We start from the raw sequence: 14,872 nt of genomic DNA on the forward strand, positions 1-14,872 counted from the left end.
TTCTTTTCCTGCTTTTCCTCCTTTTCTCTTTCTCCTCCCTTCATTCGTGTCTTCCTCCGGGGGAAAATCCTTTTTCTTTAATCTGGTTCCTTGTTCTCGCGAAGACCTCGAGAACGCCTCCTCTTATCGTAGATTTTTCTTAACGATAACTCGGCCCGCGGAAAGATATAAAACCGATCGCGTGCGATAAACAATAATTTCTTTCTCTCTCTCTCTCTTTCTCTCTGTGTGTGTGTATGTGTGTGTGTGTATATATATATATATATATATGTTGAACATTAAATCACACGCAGACGAGAATGGACATGACAGGAGGAGGAATAGTGGAGGTGATCCAGAATAGAGGAGAATGACGACTTGATCGGTCGTACCAAGCTATATCTCCAGATCGTATTATTAAAGCACTAAATTCCAACCGATGTCTCCGATCCAACCGATGTATATATATGTATATATATGTGTGTGTGTATATAACATATATATGTATATATATATACACACCACCAACTCACTAATTCCAAATGCTTCGTTACTTCCGTTTAATTGAACTTGCTCGGATTGAAAGTCATTCGATACATAACCCACCCACTCCATCCCTTATATTGGCTTCTGTCCAATAAGAGCTCAGGCGCACGCGAGAGAGAGAGAGAGAGAGAGAGAGAGAGAGAATAAATTTTTCGTAAATATATACTCTACGCTTTTACGCTTTTTCGCATATTGATAGGAAAATATCGATATCGATATTATTTGTTTGAAGAACAAAACGAAAGGAAAAGAAAAACGAAAAGAAGGATGGGTTGAGATGGGAGAAGAAAAGTGCGATAAACTTTCTGTGTCGGTCGTTAATGAAAATGTTTCGCGGAAAATCTGAGATTTTCTGGAACGATAATGCCGATGGCAATGGGCGCTGCCACACGAAGAAATGAAAGAGAAAAGGGCTTTGCCATTGAGAAAGAGATTTTCCCTGTAAACCCCGATGGTGAAGAAGGTGCCTTGTGTGGCCTTAAAAGAGAGAGAGAGAGAGAGAGACAGAAGAGGGTGGCCCGAAGTGGTCCATTGTTTAACTTGATAAATGAAGTAGCCGAGCGCAGAAGCTCAACGCCGGGCTTGGTGGTACACAATGGCGGCGATATATTGTTCCGAGTTAATTCAATGCTGGAAACTCTGACGCCCAAACAGGTGCGCCTGTACGTGGCTCTTTTCGTCCTTGTTCAAATAACGTCCGTGTGAATCTTCCCTACCTTTTTCTTCCACTTATCGATTAATTTTCACCTTTTTTTTCTCCTGTCTTTCTTTTTTTCTCTTTCTTTTTTCTTTTCTTTCTCTAAAAAAAGGAGAGAGAAAGAGAGAAAGAACAGCAGTAGCAACAGCACGTGGATGTATTCGTTTTAATGACCAACATATTGTCGGTATGGTCGTTGGCGTCGCGTGTGTCACGAGACTGATGTGACGAAAAATAATAATAATAAGAAAAGAAAAAAAAAAAAAAGGAAAAGAAAGTACAAAGAAAAAAGAATAGAAAAAGTAATGCTTCTCCTGCGAATCGTGTTTACTTCTATTCGCGGTCGCACCTTTCAATTTTCTCGCCCTTCGTACTTTTTAAATCGAGCTCTGCGCTAACTCTCGCGCCCGGCGAAGAATTTCAATTAGAAGAAACCCAGCCGTGGAACGAACGCTCTCGACGTCTCGTTGCTTTTTCTACCTTTCGCCGCGAGTGCTTCCTCCCCGAGCGTGAGAACGAAAAAGTACAATTAACTAGAGAACTTAAAAAAACGACTTCCACCACCACCACTACCTCCTCCTCCTCCTCCTCCTCGTTCTCCCACTACTTCTTTTTCACCCTCTAACCCCTTCTAACCCCCTTTGCTATCCTCTCTTTTCTACAGTCTACGACTTTATCTCTGAAAAAAAATCTATAGTATCCGCTTTCAGAAATTCTCTATTCAGTGAAGTAATTGGAATTCTGCGGTTATTCGAAAAGAAGAGAGAAAGACGAGGAAAAAGAAGCAATAGGTAATCGTATCGTCATAATATTCGTACGGTATCCTTGATAATCCGATCTATCTTCTTTTTTGTATATATATATATATATATATATATATATACATACACGTACATATTTTCTCTCAATCAAATTTAATATTATTAATTCGCGTTTCTCTAAAATAACGATCATTGCGATCTGTCAAACCTTACGAAATGAAAGTGCTAACGAAAATGCTATTCATTTTATTATTAAGTTGCATTTCTAACGAAATATTATTTCATGCTTTTCCACACTACGAACTCGTCGTAAAGTTTCATAGTACGTTTCTACCTTTCTAATATACATACATACATACATATATATATATATATATATATATATATATATATACATATATAAATATATATGTTTTCGAGAGAAATACGAATAAATGAAAGAAGCCTTGTTCCAACTCCTACTCCGCCCTCCGTCCTCATCGTAGTTATGTGGCCAAGAAGAAGAGCAAAGTTGTTCCGTGAATAAGCGAATGCAAAATAGGGCCGTGCGATATTTTGCGAATTGCGGAGAGGGGGAGGATGAGATGGGGAAGAAGAGTCCAGAGTCGGTTTGTACGAGGAACCAGTTCAGAAAGAGAGAGAAGATAAGGGTATGTGGAGGAAATAAAGAGAGAAAGGCCAATCGTCGTACTCGTCACGAACGAACTTCCGCACTTACGAGCGACCTTTAGGTGGATTAGGTGAGAGAATCGTAAAGTGAAAATCCACCCTCTGCATCTCATTCGACCCTTTCAGTTTATTTCTCTTTCTTCTTCTTCTTCTTTTTTATTTTTTTATTTATTTATTTTCTTTTTTTTTTTTTTTTTTTCTTTTTTTTTTCATCATATAACTCGACCTTTCTCTCTCTTTTTTCTTTCCATCCATCCATCCATCCATCCATCCTTCCTTTTCAAAATGACTCTACAATACACTTGCCAATTTTATTTCTATTCCCTTTTATATAGCTATATCAAAGAGATATACGAAATGGTTAGTTGGGGGGTTCGAAATACGTGTGTCGTCATGAATCAGTGTAAAATTCAGACCGAGTCCGATGACTAATTGCAAGCACGAATCGTTTTCTACGGGTAGTAGCATACGCGTTACCGCTACCACCCGTCTCTCCTTCCCTCCCCTTCCTCTCGCTCTCTCTCTTTCTCTCTCGTTCCCCTTATATTCCTTTCGGCGGACTTCAATTGGAGCTCGGAAGTGTTTTCTACGCTGGAGACTTATTAACCGTAAGAGCTCGTTCCCGGTAGCGCTATTTATAAAATTAAACCTAAGCTCCTCGTCTCTCTGTCTCTCTTTCCCTCCCTCCCTCCCTCCCTCCCTCCCTCCCTTTCTCTCTCTCCCTCTCTCTCTCTCTTTATCTCTGTCTCTCTCGCTTCTTCCGATGTGAGGAGTTCATTCTCTCTCCTTGGCGTAATCTCCATTCGTTCGGCTCCTCGTTTCACGCTCGGTGATTCGTCCTTCTGTCCTCGAGGTAGGAATACGACGGTGTCTGGATTAAAATAGAGAGAGAGAGAAAGAAAGAGAGAGAGAGAGAGACAGAGAGAGAGAGAGGTAGAATAGTAAAGATCGTGCACAGTGACGACGGCGTTATGGTCATATTGTCAGCCACAGGGGTACGGAGAATAGTTCCATCTTACTCCTTTGCTCACAAGTAGGTAATACTATCTAACCAAGTGCTCTCGCAGAGTTCTCTTTCTCAATTCTCTCTCTCTCTCTCTCTTTCTCTCTCTCTCTCTCTCTCTCTCTCTCTCTCTTTCTCTCTCTCTCTCTCTCTCTCTTTCTCCCTTAGGCACCGCTAGGAGGATCGCTGCAGGGCACGGTTGATCTTAGAAGTTATGCCTGCTGAGTCGTAACTCTTTAAACTCTGACGACCTACTGCTAAAATCTTACGAGGAACGTTAAAACGTTCTAACAGCTCGTTCGGAAGCTTCGATAATTTCTGCCGAAGGAGCAGTAACTACTATCGTTTCTTGTCTCGTGCACGGCTGGTGCTGCTGCTACTGCTGCTGCTGTTGCAGCACCACACCGGATATCGCTGGCTATAATTAAATCGACGAACGACGAACGCCCAAACGTATTTGACTCTTCTTCTTCTTCTTTTTTTTTCTTCTTTTTCTTGGAGTTTTCTCTTCTTCTTTTTCTTCTTCTTCTTCCTCTTTGAAACATAGAAATTCCTACGACTTTCTTCTTAAATGCCCCTCGAAATAATATCACGAATTTTCTCCTTCGTTTCCCTCGGAAGAAAGAGGACCATTTTTGTCTCCCCCTCTTTCTCTCTCTCTCTCTCTCTCTCTCTCTCTCTCTCTCTCTCTCTCTCTCTCTCTCGCTCGCTCGCTCGCTCGCTCTTCATCGCGTTCATTCGTGGAATTTGCATCTCCGTTCGAGCGAGCTGTAATTCGTCGCAACGCTCGAGGTGACAATTAATTCCGAGGATCCTTTCCCAGCCGAATTCCACCCTATTACATATTCAGACCGTATCTCGACGAATACCGTCCGTAATCGGAGCCAAGCTCTCTCTCTCTCTCTCTCTCTCTCTCTCTCTCTCTCACTCTCTCTCCTCTCATTTTCATTCGTAAGAAAAAGAGAAAGCTTTAAAATCAGAAGATAATATTTAATGAACCAGTAAGCGAGACGCTTTCCGGTTATTATTAGAAGGTGAAGGTAATTATCTTAGAGAATGAGCAGAACGGTAGTATTGCACATAGAAGTTATAGGGATGGGATGGTGAGAGGAGGGGTAGTGGAGTGAAGAAGGGTGGTGTACAGGAGTAGGAGGGGGGAGAGAGAGTTTAAGGCTTCAACAGCACGCCCGATGCTTGCTCTCTCCACTTGCTTCTGTTTATGACAGTGATGGATGCGTTTGCCGGTAATTCATCATCCCTTCTCTCTCTATCTCCTTCTCTCTCTCTCTCTCACTCTCTCTGTCTATATATCTCTCTCCCTCTCTCTCTAACAAACCCAAACGATACGTCCTATTTTCCCATTGGCCTCTCTTACCTTCGTGTGCTCGAATAAGCAGCAGATCGTTCCTAACCGTGCGTCTTGTCGGTCTCCTTTCACCACAGTGGGGTTCCATCAGAGATTTTTATGCCTCTGGCAGATCGGCTTTCTTTCTTTTTTTTTCTCTCTCTCTCTCTTGTCCTAATCAGGTTTATATAATCTCACCTACGACGCAATTTCCTTTTTTTTTCTTCTCCTTCTTCTTTTTTGTTTCTCTGTGAAATTTTGTGATCCAACGATAATCATCGGTAATTCCTCTTTGCTCTTGTCTACGTTTTTTATCCGTTTATACCGAGCAACGATCGAGTACGTTTATTAGATTATTCGTTCGATTGACGACGATTAATGAGAATGATCCAATGTCAAACGGTCCTTGTGATTCTGGTTTTATTTAATTTGTCCTTGGCGAAGGGATCTGAAATTTTAAGCAAGAAGGATGTAATAGGAACTTGGATCTCTATAGCGCCGAATTGGGTGGTGGTGGTGGTGGTGGTAGTGATGCTACGTGACAATCAAGAAGTTAAAAGCGTGTGCGATCCTTGAATCCGTTTTGCGGTTGGTGTAAACGTAAGAGGGCCGAACTGTAGAACTGTCCTTCGAGATAATCGAGACTTCGGACTTTATATCGAATTAATGTATCCGATTTTATGTATGTATATATGTATATATGTATGTATGTATGTATGTATGTATATATGTATGTATGTACGTCCAAAACTTTCCCGTTTAGTTCAGGATTAGAACTGACATGGATGCCATGTCATTGGAAATCAGGATTTCCCTTATCGGAGCTCCGACAAACCGTAATACGAACAAGAGGAAATTCTCAGAATAGATTCTATCATAAACGATGACGATGACGATGACGATGACGATGATGATGATGATGACGATGACGATGACGATGACGATGGTAACGACGAGGACGACGACGACGAATTTCCGGTCCAAGTTTTCTCGTAAACGCGTACAACAACGCGTCTTCAAGTATGACTATACGTTTACGAAAAGACCGTCATCGTTTTATCCTCCCTCCCCCCCACACACATACACCCATCCTCGCTTCGCTTCTCTGTCCTTTTGTCCTCCTATCCGTTAACTTTTTCTAACGTTTCAGCTACACCAACCAACAGCCGTCGTAACTCGCGACGAGCTAAACTGGAATGCAATTTTTATTAGAGAAGAACCTCTCGGACGTTTTCCCCTCCGGCTTAGTTCGTCACGTAATCGTCTAAAGGGGGACAGGGGGCAGGGAGAGAGTGGGATGGGATGAGGTGGGTCGAGAAAGATAAAAAGCAGAAGGACATGAAAAGGATAAGAGGCTACATTTCGGCAGTGCAAAATCACCAACGCTCGTGGAAACGTGCGAGAAACTTTAATGCCACGATATTCTTCCGTGAATAATTCATTTCTTTATTTCTTTCTTTCTTTCTTTCTTTCTTTCTTTCTTTCTTTCCTTCTTTCTTTCTTTCCTTCCTTCTTTCTTTCTTTTTATTTCTTCTTGCACCGAACGACGACCCTCTTCTTTGTCTCCACGTTATTTCAAATTTTTCAGATTTTTCTCTTAGCCCTTCTCTCTTTCTTTTTCTCCGTCTCTCTCTCTTTCTCTCTCTCCCTCCCTCTTTCTCTTTATTCTTTTCTTTCTTTTTCTCTTTTACGTACGACATTGCAAGAGATCAATTGAACAAATATTCGGTTAAGTTAACTTCATCCGTGGCTTCCTACCGGACTAAATGCATCCGTTCGAATAATTTTTTCTTTCTTTTTTCTTTTTTTTTCTTTTTTTTTTTTAGGTTGGGGCGGGAAGGAAGGGGTGTGTGGTAGAGAAAGAGAGGACCAATTCTCGTTTCATTGTTTCGTACGATTACCATCGATCGTCGTAACGCTTTACGCGTGAACGAGCGTAAATATCGATGGATCAATGGCACGGGCGCTTTCAAAAGTATTTACAGATTTGTTTTGTCAAATATTGCTACGACGCGGTTGATCGTGGACGACGAATGAACGAACGAACAAACGAACGAACGAACGAACGAATGAACGATCGAAAAAAAAAAAAAAATAATAAAATAGAAAGGAGAGGAAAAAATACAATCAACGGATTCGACAATATTTTTATCCCCGCGAGGCCATTTTTTGTTTCTTTGCTTTCTTTCTTTTTTTTTTTTTTTTTTTTTTTTTATTTTTTTTATTATTATATTTTATTTTCCTCTTCCTTCTCACCACCCCCGTCTCCTTCCCTTCCCCCTATAATCGAGCACACGATTTATTACTTTGATACGTATGTATTTTCACGAATTTGTACGAATAGGGGCGTCGAGTGAAAAGCGAACGCTATTACAAGGAAGAAACGCGTGTAGATTTTCCAGTTCTAAGCGCCACAAACGAAGCCATTGATTCTTTTTTCAACTACAGAGAAGGAAAGAGAAAAAGAGAGAGAGAGAGATTCATGGAAAGTTTTAAAAAGCGATGCGACAACGAGCCGATTGTGATGAAGGAATCGTCGTGCCTGTAAACGGGAGGGCTCCGATGTCCTCTCCTTCAATCGAAACGAGAGCAGCATTCGACAAGAGTCGTACAGCAACGGAGAACAATGACGATCCTGGCATGGTCGAAGGAACGCCAATACATAACCATCTCAATTATATATATATATATATACACGCACACACTATACCTACATATATATATATATATAGCTATGTATATCAGGACGCCACCATCATTAATTTCATTGATTTGTGACTCGAGAGAGTAGAAGGATAAGCATCGATTTTCTCAACCTCTCGTTATTCTCTATTCGTATTTGAAGGATTAGAATCGGACCCGTTGTAATTAGAATCACGATTGTCTCTACCTATCTGTCTCTCTCTTTCTCTCTGTCTGTCCGTTTCTCACTGTCTTTCTCTCTCTCTCTCTATATATATATATATATATATATATATATATATATATATATATATATATCTTTCTCTTTATGCCTCTGTTAAATTAAAATCATAACTTTGTAAGGTTTTCGCTTTGATAACCGAGATAGAAAGAGAGATATCTCTTTTCAAACAACCTAAACAAGTATAATTATGTCTCTCTGTATTTTGTCCAACCAGTGTAATGGACATATTCAATTAAATCCCTTTCTCTTCTTTTTTACGAGATCTCTCAGCGACTCGTTTTTCAACGTTGTACAAATCGTTAAAAACGAGTATCGGGGAGCACTATATCGTCGTCATAGTTATCATTGGATGAACGAGCAAAAAAAAAAAATAAAGAAAAAGAAACGCGACTGTGGAAGTAGATTGGTAATAATAATGTGAACCCGGTATACGAGTAAAACGCGAAACGTGTAATATATATGTACGTATGTAATTCAAAACGGTCTGAGAGTACGTTACTTTTACAATCCTGTGGATACTAAAATTGAATTCAAATCGGAGTCTCTAATGTTGATTGTAATTGTATTTGTGATCGTCGTTTTTGTATCTGGCAGAAACGGTATACATTAAAAATTCGAGTAAAATCAGTGCTGCGAATTTATATAAGTATTTCCTCCTCCTCCTCCTCCTCCTCCTCGGTTTCTCTTTCTACTCTTCTATACGATTTATCGCAGCATCATTGAGATCTCTTGTTCTCTCCATTTTCGCAAAGGTTAAAGGACCATCAGGGCACGTGATTTCACTGGGCTGGCTGCTCTTTGTCGTAATTGAATTCGTTAATTACAAGTGTACCGATTACGCTCGTTTAATACATTTTCATGTAATTTTGCGTGCGTTGTAATGGGAACGAAAACTATGTTTATATATATATACGTGGATATGTATGTATGTATATATCTATGTATAACTTCTATTATGGAAGAGGAGTCGTTTAAGGCTCGTCTATAATAAATCACGTCTTGCTAATCGCTCCGACTAGCGTTTTAGGAGAATCCTACTAATGACGCTAATGACACCGCACCCTAATTACGCGACACGAGTTGTCTCCGAATTCGAACGGAACACGAGATCCGCTCGTTCGGGTTCACCTATTTTTTCTTTTTTTCTTTTTCTCCTTCTCCTCCTCGATTTTTTTCATTTTTTTTTCTGTTCCCTTTTTTTTTTTTTCTTTTCTTTTCTTTTCTTCTTCATCTTTACCGACCTTTTACTCGGAAAAAAAATGTTCACCTTGTCTCTTATCTAAGACATTTTATCGGGCTGTTGCCTTTCTCCAATTTGCTTTTTCGCACGCTGTACCGTTATATGTCGTTTCCCTTCGTCATTTATGCCCTTAACGTACAACTATCATATTTATCTAGCATATTAATCGGGACCCTGGCATTTTTGTAAGATAGATTTCCGTCCGTTATTAAATTTCATTAAAAGTCCGCAATTAAAAAGGGTACCCTGAGGGTGATATTTTTTTCTTTTCCTTTCTTTTCTTTTTTCTTCTTGTGTTTTTTTTTTCCTAACTCCCGCGAGCGCGTGTCCTTCTACTACCCCTAGTTAATATCAATCGTAAAAGCGCGATAGGAAACGTTTACAAAATTCTTTCCTCACTTTGCGCGAATGGAAGTAAAAGCGATCGGAGAAAAAAAAAAGAAATACAAATAAAAGTATATTTAAAAAAAAAAGGAATAGAAATGGAGGGGGTGGGATGAAACTTTCATTTCGGAAAGTTAATCGATATAAAATTAATACCATCCACGTTAATTACTCTCCACGTTCATCGATGTCATTCTATCGTCCCCTTTTACTCGCGTGCGATATCACGAGGTTATAAAAAAAAAAAAAAGAAAAAAAAAAAGAAAAGGAAAGAAGAAAAAAAATTGATGGAAAATTCGACGAGGCTCTCTTCGATTTCGCGATCGGTAAACGACGAATTGGCAATTTTAGCCAAGTGCGATATCGCCCGGTAAAACAACAAGAATAACTATAATAACATTGGCAGTAACGTTAACAACAAGAAGAACAAGAACGATAACAAAATAACATTAACGAGAACAATGACAACGTTGATAAAGGGCAATGGTTATCGTAACGTTCCGGCCTTTATTATGTTTCGATCGTGTTTGGTAATTGAACCATTATTACCTATAGTATACGTATATACAACGAATAGCAGTTATCGAATGAGAGATATACGTCGAGTGAGCCAGACCAGTCCAATTATTATTTACTAAATACTAACCAGCCAACCAGCCAGTCAGCCAGTCAATCCAATCTTTCGATGATTCTCGTTGTTGCGCGTGCCGTTGGTAAAGCACCCATCCCTGTTCGAAAATCTTGTGAAGATTTTCCTTTTTCCTTTTCCTTTCGTTGAGAAAGGAGTAAAAGAGGAAGGAAGGAAGGAAGGAAGGAAGGAAGGAGAATGTAAGTGCGTAGAAATGCTTTTCAAAGTCCACTAGAGGAACTCGTGCATGCTTATAAATGCGTAGGACGATAGAACCCTCTCGAAAAGAGAAGAAGAAGAAGGAGGAGGAGGAGGAGGAGGAGGGGATTCTCTTCAGAAGCTCGATTTTCAGGAGCCTTATCGAGTTTCGAAGATTCGAAAGGAGTCACCGACAGCCCTTTCCTTCTTTCCTTCCTTCCTTCCTTCCTACAAATATTCTCTCTCCTTTTCCTTTCTTCCTTTATTGCTGCTTCTCCACCTGTCAGGGCACGACAAAAGTCCGTAAAATTAAATATTGATTTTGTTTGCGATCAGAAGAATCAGCCGCGACTTATTCTGCGAGCAAAGTATAGGAACGAGGATGAGGATGACAATGAGGATGAAGGATGAAGAGTATGAGAGTTAAGGTTAAGGTGGGAGGAGACAGAAGGGGAGGAAGGATTCTTCGTCCTCCCGAGTTTATCGCTGATTCCAGTCGGAAATCCACTTAGGGCAACTTTAAAGGATGAGACCTCAGGGATACCTGCGTCCTCGTATTTTCGCAAACTGGAAATGATTTCTATACTTTCCTTTCTTTTTTTTTTTGTCTTTTGTTTTTTTTTCTTCCCCTTTTTTCATTATCCATTTTTACCCGTTTGTCCTTTTCTTCGTTAAACTCGCCATTGCATACTCGAATGATTCTTATTCACTTTCTCTCTTTCCCTCTGTTTTTTCTCTCTTTTTCTCTTTTTCTTTTGATTTCGAACGACCAATCATCGATGGAATTCATCGAGGCTTCATTGAACTCGGTGTAAATTAGAGGCTTCATATGGTCTCTCCATCTCTCTCTCTCTCCATCTCTCTCTCGCTCTCGCTCTCGCTCTCGCGCGCGGTTACGAGTCTCTCAAAATTCACGACACGAGCCTAACGGCCAGTTGGAATTTCACTAAAATTCCTGGCATAGCCATAGCCCACGTGAGAACCTTCCGGTTAATAATGAAAGCACGTCAGTTTGTAAGTTAATTAACCTAACGGATCGATTAATCACGAGAGTAAAGAGTCTCGCCCGCATTTTACTCGAGCTGCTTTTACGATCGTAAATCCGATTCGATCGGATCCGATCGGGTATATTCCTGATAATAGCTTTTATTTTCGAGATAACATCATCTACTTTAAAAATTCTCTTCGCGTTATACGGATGAACAGGAAATTAATAAATAAAAAAGATGAATAAATACAAAAAAGAAAACTAACAAACAAAAAACAGTAAAAACAAAAAAAAAATAATCTTTCCTTTCACTTTCTTGTGTGTTGACCTTTCAAAATTCGTAGAATCTATTCTCTACGGTGTTTAGAATACTCGACTGTTCTACGTTTCTTCGTTGAAGGTTGTCATCGCATTGGTGAAAAATATCCACTTGTATAAACCCAGTTATATATAATGCGTGTCGGTTTTGCCGGCAAGGGTTTCGTAAAACGAAACTTCGAAGAGCAAACTCGCGGTGGTCTCGAGCACGTCGTCCTAGGATAACCTAACCCCCCCCCCCACCTCGCTAACTCGGACTTGTCGTCTATCATCTATCCTTCCTTATTTCCTTTTTTTTTTTTTTTTATCTCTCACTCTTTCTTACAGTTTCTATCTTTCCTTGTCTCGTGAAAAGCGACACGACGACGAAACCATCGTTGATCTTTCTAGGATAAAAACCACCACCACCATTCATCCTTTCGAATGCGAATTTTATTAGGTGTGTTGTAAGTTTCAAAGTCGAAAAGTCGCTTGGTAAATTTCAAGAAAAGAAAAAAAAAAAAATAAAAAAAGAAAAAATTCCGAATCGAAAACTTTGGAAATTTCACATTGATACGGTTTGAAACTCTTTTCTCTGCCTTCTCAAGTTTTTATCGTCTCAAGGTCACTCCCTTAGAATACTCCGATAATATAATCGTCGCGGCGTATCAATTTTGTACGCGTGATAGTAAAAATTTTTTCGATAAAAACAAAAGAAAGAAAGAAAAAAAAAGAGAGAGAGAGAGAGAGAAATAGAAAGAAATTAGAGAGATTCTTGGACGGTACAAATTCGCACGTGAATGAAGGCTCGAGTCTCGTTCTTTGGTTCTCGTCTAAGGAAAGATTTTGGCAAATTTCCCGTTCTCCACGTTCTCCGCAGTCATTCACGAGCCAACAAAACCACACGAGACGATAACTCGTTCCGGCCGTCATCGTCGTCATTTAAACGTTGACGTTAGCCGCGAGCAAACGTGTAACTTGTCTGCCTTTTTCCGCGACAATATTGCGATAAAGGAAGACAGAAAGAAAGAAAGAAAGAAAGAAAAAAAAAAGAAGAAGAAAAAGAAAAAAATAATCGTTAACATAAATACGCATCGTGTACTTTACCTACTTTCTTTCTCGAGAATATAATGATCATTTGTATTAGAAGAACCTTATCTAAGGTTAGGGATGATGGTTAGATTATTACAATACCTACGATTTTGATTAGAAATGCGAAGGAGCGCGCGAGAAACGAGACGATTCGTAATGTTATTAGTTACTTACTACTGGAAGAAGGAAGAGAAGGAGGATGAGGAGGTGGAGATAGAACTCGTAGAGGAGGAGGAGAGGAGGAGGAATAGGAGAATAAGGAAGGAGAGTGCCTGCCGAGCGGCACCGGACACTTGTTGCTAAAGTTCGTGTCATGTTTTAGCGATAAATTTAGCTCGCGACCTTCTCTCGATTTCTATTTAATGTTCTCGTCGGTAACGACGACATTTACCGTTTAGATAATGGCTTAAATACTCGAAGGATTTTCTTCTTTGAAAAGAAAAAAAAAAAATTCAACGATAATAGAGAATAAAAAGGTAAAGATTATATATATATATATATATATATATATATATATATATATATATATATATATATCCATTCCCCTAAGTTATCGAAAGTTTATTTATTCTCGCCTGGATTTTGAACCTAGGGAAAGTGTGTGATAATACATAGGGATAAAATAAGTGATCGAAATCCGATTAAAAATACGTAAGCATTATTGTCGGTCTCGTTTGTCGATGAAAGCCGTGCTAACAAACGCATCGCGTTCACTAAGTTATAAAACATGACGTGAAAGACGCATCAATGGCATTGGTTGGTCGATCGCGAAGGTCGTACTTTCGCGAGTCCATTCTTGTGTTCAAGGTCGAGGACGTTAAAGCTTCCAAGCGCTTTCAAGCTTCGATCCGTCCCGGAATATCCGACTCGTTTGTCGCAATGACGTTGAAAGGATCATCGACGAAGACAGGGACTTCCTTTTTTTTTTTTTCTTTTTTTTAATTTTTTCCCCCTTCCTTTTTTATTTGTATTCCCTTAACGAAGTGAAAGAAACGATATTTCCGCAAGATTGAACGTGAGAGATAATCGATTTGGGAGGGCGGAGGAGGGAGGGATTTGGGTGGGCGGCGAGAGCGAGGTAAAGCGGGGAGAAGGGGAAAAAAGAAAGATTGAAAGAAAGAAAAGGAGGGGGGAGGAAAAAAAAGGATACACTTTCATTCGACGCGAGTGAGAGACGACGGACAAAAGGAACAGATAGAGTCGATCACGAACGACGTTCAAAGGGATCGTCATTGATGCTGGAGAATGATGGTTATAATAGCCAGCCTTTCTCGATGGTGGTGGTGATGGCGGGGGAGGTGGCGGGGGAGGAGGGTAAATTTTTGTGTTTGGGATCGTAACGCGCAATGCGCGTGACGTGCGCTCCCGTGTTGGTTGTATATACCACACGTATATACGTGTGTTGCGCGTTCTAGGAGGGGGACAGGGGTGAGGGAAAGAGAGAGAGAGAGAGAGAACGAGGCAGAACAGAGAAGAAGAGAGAGAGAGAGAGAGAGAGAGAGAGAGAGAGAGTGGAATCGAGTCGGCGTGGTGTCGACGAAGCTCGTCGAGGCGACTCGAGGCAGAGCCAAAGAGGGGACGCGAGTTCTCTTTCCCTCTCAGTGGCCCGTGAACCGCGACCGGAGCAGTACCTCTCTTTGACGCGACGACGACCTCTCCGAACACCCTTCGACCCCACGAGAAAGAGACTTCCTCTTCTTCTGTTTCTTCTACGTCTACGTCTACGTCTACTTCTACTTGTATATACTTCTACGTCTGCATATTCTTCCTTTCTCTTCTCCCTTTTTTCTTCATTTTCTTTTTTTTTCCCCTTTCTCTTTTTTCTTCCTTCCTTCCTTCCTTCCTTCCTTCCTTCCTTCCTCCCTCCCTCGCTCTTTTTTTTCTTTTTCTTTTTTTCTCCAGCGTCTCGTTTAATCAAAATTATAATTATATATGATAAAACGCACGATAATAATATAGGATGATAAACACGATCGAAGGTTTTCAGGGATTTACAAATTGTGTACAAATTTACGATAGTGTTATCCATTCAGTTCGGTTTCCCGCTCTAACCAGGTTTATTATGTCTCTACGAGCTTTCAAGTGTGTCAAGTGATATATAAATTTTTTTCCTTTTTTC

General features: G+C 40.2%; 1 protein-coding gene across 10 annotated transcripts in view; it reads left to right on the forward strand.

Annotated features, from left to right (window-relative positions):
- Nucleotides 1-14,872, forward strand: part of LOC124422690 (uncharacterized protein CG43867) — a 111,173-nt gene that overhangs the window by 47,371 nt on the left and 48,930 nt on the right. Inside the window, exon 1 of one of the 10 annotated variants that reach the window (XM_046959497.1) lies at nucleotides 14,345-14,492. The exons of 8 other annotated variants lie outside the window; for them this stretch is intronic. The gene's annotated coding sequence lies outside the window, so the exon portion shown is untranslated. Of the gene's footprint in view, nucleotides 1-14,344; nucleotides 14,493-14,872 lie in introns of those variants that run through there. One more of the 10 variants, XM_046959496.1, reaches the window with a different exon arrangement.

This window comes from Vespa crabro, chromosome 3 (assembly GCF_910589235.1).
Source record: "Vespa crabro chromosome 3, iyVesCrab1.2, whole genome shotgun sequence".
Lineage (NCBI taxonomy): Eukaryota > Metazoa > Arthropoda > Insecta > Hymenoptera > Vespidae > Vespa > Vespa crabro.